The 10985-nt window shown below is 36.8% G+C and overlaps 1 protein-coding gene across 5 annotated transcripts in view; it reads right to left on the bottom strand.

The window, feature by feature from the left end:
- Positions 1-10985, bottom strand: part of LOC102672506 (protein Skeletor, isoforms B/C) — a 63545-nt gene that overhangs the window by 43689 nt on the left and 8871 nt on the right. Inside the window, exon 1 of one of the 5 annotated variants that reach the window (XM_006621033.2) lies at positions 2295-2393. The exons of 2 other annotated variants lie outside the window; for them this stretch is intronic. The gene's annotated coding sequence lies outside the window, so the exon portion shown is untranslated. Of the gene's footprint in view, positions 1-450; positions 513-2281; positions 2394-10985 lie in introns of those variants that run through there. 2 more of the 5 variants (XM_031513086.1, XM_006621035.2) reach the window with 2 other exon arrangements.

The raw sequence follows: 10985 nt of genomic DNA, 5'->3' as shown, positions 1-10985 counted from the left end.
TTTTTTTTTTTTTTTTTTTTTTTTTTACAAAAGAGAACGAGAATCCTTGAGAACCTTTCGCCGGGGAACCATGAAACGACCGTACCGTGATCTTGGACAAATGATTTAAATGATTATCTGATTTATGCATCCTGTTCTTCGAGAATTATTCAACTTGAATTCTAATTAAATAATATAATAGAGTTGGCGTGTAGAATTCGAAAGAGATTTTGTCGATTAAATTTAAAAAGAATGGGGGAAAAAGTTGGTTAAAGTCGAGCGAGGAAGAAGAGCAAAATGGGGGCAATTATTTATTAAGATAATTAAAATAATCGGTGTGTAAGGGATTGCGAGAAGAGACAAACCAGAACGAATTGTAGCAACACTCGAATCGATTGGTTGATGGAAACTTGGGTCGAAACTTGGGAGGGACAACGGAGTCCTGTGAAGGAGAACGTGTTGACTACTGACCGAGGCAACGCCGACTGAGCAGAAATTCGCCATCGGACTGCCGGCACACCTTTCCCGTACCTACTTGCGGGTTTGAAAAAATCCGCACAGCCTACAGCCGACCTCGACAGAGCCCATGAAATGCCGTCGATACACACTTTCTATTAACGCACAACAAATATCTTCCTTCGAACGAGTCTATCGAATTGTCCAATTGCCGAGTTGTCCCTCACTTTTCTCTTTACAACTCTGTATATTTATCGACTTGATATGCGGTAAAATTGCAAAAGAAACTAGGAATTTCGCGTTGTCACAAATGACGGTAATTCGCCTCTCTCTCTAAATGAACAAATTGCGTTTTCTTGTGTACAGAAATTTTAATTGGTAAACGAAACAAAATAAACGAAAACTTTTCTTTTATTTCAATTCGTGAATGAATAATTTAATGCAAATATGCGATGCATCCTGTTCGCGAAGCGGAAGGAATTTTCGAATCGATTGAAAATATCGATAATAATAGAATACATGGAATCTTGATTTTCAGAATTATCAACAATCCGTGTAACAACACGATTAATCGATTAGGAAGATTTCGTTGGAAACACGTCGAACGAAGCATATTAAATCAAAGCTACGAAAGAGAAAATAAAACGCTCGATGCAATGAGCGGAATTAAAATGCGATCGTGGTGGATCAGGGTTCATTCACGCGATGCATCTTTAATTGCTTCGTTCGATTGTCTAATGGACAAGGGAGAAGATGGGCAGGAAGAAAGCTTCGCACGTATTGGAATGTAGGTTCGTGCATGCAATACGGTCTGATCGCAATGTTTTTCGATAATTGCATCCCTTTGCGCAACACGAGGCGAATGGAAAGTGGAAATGAATCGTGTTTTGGATTTAGAAACGCGGGGCGAACGCGCCATTTTCTGAAAACACGCGACAATCGCGACACGAGTATTGTATGCAGATATGATTCACAGTTGCATACCTTCGTTACTGATCGTTACATCCATCGAAATAAAAAGGGTTAAAAATGTTTCGAAGGGAATGTTGTGTACTTGGTAATAAAAATGTATAATGACGTAAATGTATTGACATTGTACATATATTTTCCACGCTTTCACCACGGTGAATTATTTCTCACCGATGTCTGATTATTATTAACGTATCATCTATTGTGCACGTAACGTGTACATTGCATCGTTGTATATTTTCGTTATACACACACACACACACATACACACGTCCTGGCCGTACGTAATCTCTTTCCATCGAGCGAGAACGCACGAAAATCGACTGCCGTTTTCACATCGGATGGAGAAACAATTTCACTCGATCCACGACTCGCGCTCTAGTTGCTCGAAATGCAATTTCACCAGCCAGTTTTCGATTTATCTTCCAAAATAAAAGGAAAAAACCACTGGAAAAATACACTCGACTTTCGCAAAATTATTCGCACTGTATATTCCAAACAGCTCCTCATCAAAATCGTTCCAGCCTACTCGTTCCAATATCTCTTAAAAAAAAAAAAGGAAATCACAATACGAGACAATGCGCCACCCCCGTGTCATAAACGAAAGATTACAGAAGCAATGCCACCTTGCGATACACGCAGATAACCTGTCGAGATTAACAAACCGACGATTCACCGAAAATTCACCCTCCATCGAGAGACCCTCTCGTCAGCAAAAGCAAAATCCACCGAAATCTCTCTGTTTTTCAACTCGACGAGAATGACGAATCCTCTGGGGAGAGGGCAAAGGTCGCGGCGACAGCGATTAACCATAATTTAATCGAAGGACGAATTGGAATTGTCGTCGAGTATCGCGGGGAAAAGGGTTTTTGAAAACCTGTTCAGCTTACGCTGGGCGCAGCGCAGCGCGGCAGAGAGAGCAGGGAGAGCCCGCGCCAAGCTCACTCGCATCGGGTGCGTTAGAGCGCGCGTTTTCGGACGTGGAAGGACTGACTGGGGTTACGCGCGTAGCGTACGCGGGTCCGGGACATGTATTGGCGGCCAGGGAAGCTCCACCTATCGCGTCCCAGAGTGGGAGGATACAGGGACGACCTCGAGCTTGCGCCCTCGAACGGATCTCCGCTCGAAGCACAACCCCTTCCTTGGCTTTTTCCCAACTTTCGAGCTTGCGGTGCACCCCCGAACCACCCCTCCCCTGCTAACCCCTACGAGCGCACCTACGAGCCAACGTAGTCACCATTACCGACGCCAGTTCTGCGCCACCCCCTCCCACCACCCCTAGGATAAGAGCTCTAGCCTGACACGGGCTACGAGCTAGTGATGGGACCAATACCCTCGCGTCGACTTATCGATACATTCGAGAACACCCTGTCGATTGTTATCGCGGCCGATCTTATAAGTGGGGGAATAAGGGGAGGTGGAATAGTTGTGAAAGGGTTGGAGCAGGATTGGAATCGAGTAAACTTTGAATGACACGTTGGATGCTTGCTTTCAGATTCGTATTTCGAGGGATGTACGCGCGATGAATCCTCTGAGGAAAGGGCAAAGGTCGCGGCGACAGCGATTAACCATAATTTAATCGAAGAATTGGAATTGTCGTCGAGTATCGCGGGGAAAAGGGTTTTTAACCTGTTCTACAGCTACTGCTGTAGTAGGTAGGTTGCACTCTACTCCTACGTATCGGTCATCCGATTGACCCGAGTTGAACGGATTAACGTTTACGGTATCGTCAATTTCCATACTATAAATAAGTAATATTGCAACTTGAATGGGGAACGCCACATCGAACATTGGACACCTACGATAGGTTAAAGTTCGTTCGAAGGTCCTCCTACGTGAAGGGAACCTACGCTACGTAGGGTACGCCTCCTAGTAGAGGATATACTACGTGAATGACTTGGTCGAATTACCTCCTCCTCATCGTGCCCACTGTACGAAACGTGGTCGATTTTGGAAAGTTCGACGCCATCGCTGGGTAGAAATTTGGGCCGGGAGGAACGAACCGCAGGCACGTCGAGGTATCAGGAAGAGAGGTCAGGGAGAGGGGACGTGGCGCAATCTGCAGCTACAGATCGTTTCTTCTTGTAACCGCGGTTAGAAGGTTCGTCTGTTCCATTTGTCTGTTAGAATCGACCCTCCTCGACCGTCCGTTGTCTCGTCCCTCGATACGCGTCCCACCCAACCCCCGACAACCCCCCACTGGTGTTTTTGCGCTCTTAGCCGGCGCTCGCAGCCTTTAATGAATGTAATACGATTTCGTTGTCGCGGCAAAGAATTCGAAATCAGCTCAATGGTTTTATCTGTTTCCGCGTGGAAGGATGAAGGTGGGGGTGAAGGAGAGGAGAGAGGAGAAAGTTGAGACGAAGGGAGGAATAATTGAGATTATTCCAAGAGAGTGTAGTGAAAGAAATATAATAGGAGGATTAAAATACAAGATGCATAATAGGCATAATAAAAAAAAAAGATGGGAGGGGAAGAAGGGTAGGGGAGACGATTAAAAAAAGAAAATAGGATGATAAAGAGGAAAAAACGGGAGGAAAATAATCAAAGTGAAGTTGAAGTAGCAAACGCTCCTTTATGAGATGGACGTGTCTATATAACAATCAGAAAACGATGATATAAGCTCAACTATAGTTGATCGTTACGCGTGCATAGAAATATTCATGCACGATGAGCACGAGCGTTTAATCGTGATTCAAACGTATCTCTATATCTGCAATTTTCGTTTTCGATAAAATTCTTCTCCCTCTGTCGAATCCGGTGCTGTGTAAAAAGCACAAGAACAGAGAAAAAGGAAAGAAATCCGCTTCGATAGTAGTCAAAGACTGTTTGCCTTAAAATCCTGAAGAAAGGATTCGATCGAATCGAGTTATCCGAAAACGAAACTGTTTAAATCAAGCGATTTGGTCACGCTCGGTTTAACTCTTAATTAGAGTCATTTAGGGGTAATAAGTAGATCGATAGCTTCGTCATTCCATTGTTGTCGTTCCAATGTTCTTCGACGATACATTTTGCATGGCTACACGGTACATTGAAGCCGGCTTTCCCCGGTCGTTCACGCGAGGTTTAAGTGTGTCCGGGACGCGTAGCTCTCGTGGTCGATGAAATCGTTGCTTTTAACGCGACTTCACCATCGTTTCCGCGCAACTTTTTTCTCTCTTTCTTTTTTTTCTTTTTTTTTTACACTCGAGGAATCAGTTACGATTCCTATTCACGACCGTTTCCGTGTAACTATTTTTTTTTCTCTTTCTATAATATATTCTGAGAAATCAGTTACAATACTTACTCACTGATTATTCAATGTGAGTAGAACACGGTGGATGGAATTTAATTTATTTCGCGGATAATCGATCACGATAATTGGAATAGAATCGAAGAGCAAATCGAACATTAATTTTATTTCTTTATTTTTTTGTTATATGAAAATGTAGAAGAAATACATAACATATTTTGGAATTTTGATTAAGACGAATAAAAGATTATTGGGAAATTGCATGAAATTGTAGAGAAATTAATAAATTATTATATTTCAAATTCTAAATAATATTAAAAAATGATGCAAAGTTAACATTATTTTTTTTATAAAATTAAAAAGAATATATATTTATAAAAATTATTCTGTTTTGAAATCTAATCAAATATAAAAACTCAATATTAGGAATTATAATATTTTCCAATCTCCATTATTATATCAACCATGTTTGTTTTTCAAAATTTTCATTATATATCTATGACTAATCATTTTATTTGTAAATTGATTAACCAATAACTTTTCATCATTTAGTAATCCGAATAATTTAATTCTTGGAATAGTCCACATTTCAATTATTAATTCTTCGATATTTTAACAATATGACATTGAAATCCAAAATCACATTGGAATCATACAATCAAAAATGGAAACAATTACATTAAATGATTTACTTTAAAGTTTTGATTAATATATTAACTAATATTGATTTTAAGAATTGAAAAATTTTGTGCATTTTATTTTCCTGCAGAAATAATAATTTTTACACAAATGTCATTCTTAAAATAGATCATTCTCTCTTACTATTTACAATGTTGCAAATTCATTTCCCTTTCACTTGATTTTACAACGAATTTGAATTTGAAATTGCGCGTTTATAATATCGATCGAATGTTTCCATTGGTTTTGGAAAATGTTTTTCGAAATAATAATGGATCATTATGCAACCGGATGTAGAAACGAGCACTATTTTGGAAAAAAAGCACGGCGAAACAATAACACGATCGAGCATTCATTCCGTCGGATAGAAACGAATATCGAGTGGCCGTTTCAGGGGGAATGATGACGTTGACAGGTTCGTTAAAATCGAGCACGTCCTGTCTGCTTTCAATCAACCGGGCCCGATTTAATTAAATATCGTTATTGAGCAATGACAGGTAATAAGCGCGTAACATAATTTCTAGAAGGACTCGACGATGCGTATTTTCATGGCGAGCGTCAAATATCCTCCGAGTGGATCCATTCTGATTGACAAGGAATCGAACGATTTAATTTAATTTTCTCTATGCGCATACATATATATATATATAAAAGGAGATCCTCGCCGTTTCTCATTTCAATCGTTTGGATTAACTCAATCGGGGTTCTCGATTAAACGTTACCTCGACGTACGTGTCAGGCGCGTCAAAAGAATTTTTAAATAAAATTGAAACAGAGTGAACGCCGCGCCACGAAGCGTGGAACGGAGAAGTGGAAGGGAGAGCCGCACGGAGGGGAAATGCTGGAAGGAAATAATCGAAATATGTACACGGTTTCCTATCGAAATGGGGAGGGAAAGATGTAAGAAATTTGTCAGCGGGACGGGAATGTTAAGATCGACGATAAAATTTCGTCCCTCCAGAGTTTCTCGCATTATTTCCAATTCGACTCACAGAAAACGGCGCTGCACGATTTGCTTCTTAGCGGGACCGAGCTCGGTTCGATTGTAGATCTTAGTCAGCTCTGTGCACCGAACCAATTGGCAAGGTGGAAATATGACTGTATTTCGATGAGAAATGAACCGATTCCTCTTTATGCGCCTCGTATACAGGGTGTTTCGAAAATAGATGATACACTCGGATGGATTCGTCACGAGAAAAGATGATGTAATGTACAACTTTTTTTTTTTTTTTTTGGAAAGAAAAATTCATTACTTTTATAATCCATGAAAAAAGTATAGAATTTTAAAATGAAATTAATGCTTATTTTAAATTATTTTATCTTATAAATTTAATTTATAAGATAAATAATCCTTTCAACAAGATTATAACGTAAAATGAAATTAACAAATGTGTAAATATTTTATATAACAGTTAGGATAATACTGTTTTATAATGAGTTGTTATTATATTAACATCATTACGACAAAAATATTTTTTATTTCAATTATATTTTATGAACAAAAGAAGAAAATACATTTGTACTGAATGGAACAATACAAATATTGTATGTTGTTTCAATTGTGTGTAAGTGATATGGCATGAAATTCATCTTATATAGAGCAACATTCATTGGTTATAAATAGAATAATATATTTATTACTCTACTTATCAATTGTACATATTATACCATGAATAATCTAATAAATATTATAAACAATAAAATATTTATATTTTATAGAATTTGCAATAAAATTAAATTTGAAAATAATTTTCCAAAATATATGAGATATAAATATCAATCATGTTGAAAAGATTAAGAAATTTCGTTAGGAATAAAAGAGAAAAATCACGATATAAGTTTATTAATTATTATACGTATTTGTAAATCAAAATTAAAATTCAAATTCGTTCCAATCTTCAAAGAATTCTGTTTCATAATTAAATTTATACGAATTTAAAAATTAAATTTTACAAATCGTTACACGCTATTGCCAGATTAATTCCGTTGTTACATCGAGACAGGAGAGGAGAACACTTTCAAAGTCGATTTTCTCGAAAAATGGTGGCTCGCGCGTGAAATTTTTATACCAAGCTCGTGCTTTATTTTTTTCATGCAAAATCGCCTGGTTGTACAATCTATTACCGCCACATCCACGTTTCAACAGCTTGTCCATCCGATTTATGCTACAGTGCTTTCAAAGCGCTTTTTCCCCACTCGAGGATCTGCCTACGCGAATTCGCAGTTTTAGAGTGAAAGACCTGGACGATGTCCGAGTTTCCTCCAGCTTCGTGCGACCGAGGTGTCCTTTTTGAGCTTTTGCACTTTGACTATTTGAATCCAGAGCGTTGCGAAAGGGATGGTTTCCAGAATGCTATCGAGTATCAGGGATTTCGGTGGAACAAGTCGAAATTGCGACTGCTTTTTGTCCCTTTCGTCGCGTTCAACTACGACCTCATATTAATGAAAGCCTCCGAGTTAGAGAATATCAATGGTTCAAAAGAAAAGATGCTTAATGAAAGTCGTTAATGAATTTTCTAACTTAATTCTATACAATCGAATAATTCCAAATTGAAAGAAAATTTGTATCCCTTTATCAATTAACGTAGATATACAAGTTTTCAATTTTTTCTAATTTTTAAATTCGCAATTTCTTTTCCATAATTTCTTCCTAATCGAATCACAATCTTTCCAGAAGAAATTCCCTCGTTGTTCAAAGTTTCGGAAGAAAATCGAGTCATCTTCTCGTCAGTGACTGTATCAGTTTCGCATAGAAAGAAAGTAATAACGCGACTACTTCCCTATCTTTCGTCCTTTTTTCTCGTTTTAAATGCGTACGTGTGTGTGTGTATGTGTGTGTGTATGTGTGTGTCTTGCTTCGCTTCGAATAGAAAGGTAAGCTCGTTCGTGCGACATAAGAAAGGACGATGCTGAATTTTAAATTAACTTCGTCCCTGTCGCGTGATTCCTTTCAAGGATACGCGAGCACATTGAGTTCAGGCAAAGCTGGAATGTTTTCCTGGTTAAGACAAACAAGTCTATCCTTTGGAAATTGCGCATAGTTATATAGCGGTTTCTAATCGTTTCAGAACAGTGTTGTGCTCAAAATTAACAATCTTCAAATGTATAAAATAATTTTTGAATAAAAAATTTAAAAATAATATGTTTTAAATAAAATTGTTCGTGATATCAGATTGACAGATTGAAATTTAATTATTTTTTGATCAAGATAAAATAAACAATTTCAAACAAAATTCGTAAATCATTATTTATGGTAAATTCTTTTTATAAAAATTTACAAAATATTTTAATTTTCTCTGAACTTAGGATTAATGTAGATTAAACGATTTTAGCAATTAGATATATGATAAGATAATTTGTACTTTTAATCGCTCCTATTATATTGATTTAAATATGGATATAAATACAGCTATTTAAAAAAAAAAATGTTTTCTATTTACATTTATTTCCTATTTTTAAAATAAATGTTATGAATGAATTTAGAGTAGAATTTAGTGGATAAATCATTTATTGGAATTATAAGATTATATCGTTTAATAATAAATAATAAAATTATTAACATTATATAAGTGAAAATATTTATCCACGTATTAGAGGACGTAACAATTTTAGAATATTACAAAATCATATATTTACAAAATCACTTTTCAAATGATTCAGAACTATATATAAATATACAAGTTATATTATTAAAATTAGGAATAATTTTATTTTATATAAAATATTGTTAACCATAATAGATTATATATAAAAAAATTTTTTTATTAGAGAAAATTGAAATTAATCCTTAAAATTTCAGTATTATTTTTGTTTTTTTAAATATAATTTAAAATAGTAATTTTATAGAAATAAAATTTTTTTATATTTAAAATGTTCTATAATTAATTGAATATAAAATATGAAAAAAAAATATGATAAAACATTGAGGATTACTTTCACTTAAAGAGATTTTCGTCGAAAAATAAAATGTTGTTCTAATCTATTATATTCTACGTACAAAAGTTTTCACTTAAAATCAAATTTTTCAAGAATAAACGAATTCTTTAAAACGTGGATCATTTATAATAAAACATTTTTAACATTTCAATATGGCGGACAACAATTGCAAAGGACTCGTAAGATTTCTTGAATTAAGTTAAAAAAATAAATACATGATTTTAAGTTTATAATTTTATACAATATTTTCCCTATATTATAAAACATCTATCCGACATTATTCCCAGATACAATTGTATGAAACTTGACGAATCGTATTCGAGCTACGCAAGAAAGTTCGTGAAAAGAAATAGAGTCATTGTCTCGAATAGTCGTGGCCGCGATAACGGAACGATAGGGGATGAAAATCGAACGACACGCGGAACGTCTCGAATATCCACACCGCGGGCTTTCCACCCCACTACTACCCTACCGCCTGTATCATCACGGCTGTATCATTTCGAATTCCGGTTTCGATGTATAGGCATAAATAACGCCCATGGAAAATAAAATTCTATCTCTTCGATTCACGCTTCATCCTTCACTCTCTCTATCCCTCACATTTTTTTCTTCTTTTTCTTTCGATCGAGGATCCGTAGAACCGGCCCTGTTTCGCGAACGACACGATATACGTCCTTGGGATAAGTCGAGCGATATTCCGATAAAACAGATTCAGAAAGGACTCGGAAAAAAAAAAAATAAAAAAATAAAAAAGAGAAATAATGGGGCCACGTGGAAGGTGTCAGTGGGAGAGAGGAGTTGAATGGAGGAGGACAGGGAGCAGGTGTAGGAGGGACACAATTAAAAAAAGCTCGAGCCACGCTTTTGTCCGTAGGCAGCCGGCACACGAGCTCTCGCGTTTCCCGCACACACGTCGCTTCCTTGAAAAGCTCTCTCTCTCTCTCTCTCACTGTCACACGACCATCCCTCCCTCGGTCTACCATCCCTTTTCGAACCCTTTGTCTTATTTCGTTCTGCCTTCGTTTTTTTTCGCGCTCTCTTCAATCTCGACGACGATAAATATGTATAAATATATATATATACGTATCTCGAGTATTGCCGCGCGATTTTCAAAAAGGATGATTCGAAAATGATATTTCGCTTCTTCTTTTTTCGTCCCCATTATTGAAAGAAACGAGGCGAAATATTTATGTTATGTATACTATTCTGAGATGCTATTCTCTCGAAGAGTGGAAGGGTGAAAATTTGGGGCGAGGCGTGCGAAAGAAGATTCGTTATACTGATTTATATTATCCGAATAGATAAGTAACGGAACACTTGGAATGAAGTTCTCTGAAAAAGTTCTTTGTGCATAAAAGGAGTCGAAACTCAATTCCCGCATTCCTCTCCTCGAGTTCTCCCGCTGAACAACAATGCGCGCTCAGAGGGCGTGCATTACGTTTAGAAGTTTAATATCTTCCGTTCGCAAACAACCGTTTGAAGTTGCGCGCGTTGCACGTGACCAATATATTTGTGTAACAGACTGGTGTAGACAATGTAGCTGATCAAATATTTTATCTCGTCGAAAACGAAAGTGGAAGATCCTCTTGAATCTTTCGTAATTCCTATCGATCGTGTAAATTAAGCTCGAAATAAAAAAAAAAATAATTATTTTTCGATACTCGTTTCCATTTTTTATGTACAATATATAATACCATTTTCACTTAAAATTGAAACGATCCTTCGATGCCAGAAC

This window comes from Apis dorsata, unplaced genomic scaffold (genome assembly GCF_000469605.1).
Source record: "Apis dorsata unplaced genomic scaffold, Apis dorsata 1.3 scaffold_577, whole genome shotgun sequence".
Classification (NCBI taxonomy): Eukaryota; Metazoa; Arthropoda; class Insecta; order Hymenoptera; family Apidae; genus Apis; species Apis dorsata.
Note: the sequence above shows the minus strand (reverse complement) of the source record. Positions and strands in the feature narration are given on the sequence as shown.